The sequence below is a fragment of the Haliaeetus leucocephalus genome, unplaced genomic scaffold (genome assembly GCF_000737465.1).
Source record: "Haliaeetus leucocephalus isolate CR32 unplaced genomic scaffold, Haliaeetus_leucocephalus-4.0 Scaffold2, whole genome shotgun sequence".
In the NCBI taxonomy this organism is placed as follows: Eukaryota; Metazoa; Chordata; class Aves; order Accipitriformes; family Accipitridae; genus Haliaeetus; species Haliaeetus leucocephalus.
The window spans coordinates 14,081,096-14,081,502 of NW_010972438.1; positions in this window are offsets into that span (position 1 = coordinate 14,081,096).

The following is a 407-nucleotide window of genomic DNA, read 5'->3' on the forward strand; positions in this document are numbered from 1 at the left end:
CTCCTCTGCGCAGCGCGGAGGGGGAGCCCCGGGGAGAGGGGGCACGGGCAGCGCGCGAGCGACGTGTCCCCCCCGTGTGAGGGACGTGCCCCCCCGTATGAGGAACGTGTCCCCTCGTGTGAGGGACGTGTCCCCGGGTGCCAGCCGTGCCAGGCACTGTCTGGGCTTGCCGCCACCATGCGCGGCACACCTGCCCTGGTGCGAGGGGTGCCCGCCCTCAAGGGAGACCCGCCGGCCATCGCGCACAAGCGCGTCAGCCCTCACGGGAGGCACGGCCGCTGCCGGGCAGGGCAGGCCGGCCAGCATCGCAAGGGCGGCGGGCAAGCTGCCCGCCGGCACAACACGCCTCCTCCGGCCGGCTCACGGCCACCCACCCGTGGCCGCCCCCCCCAGCGGGCCGAGCCCCC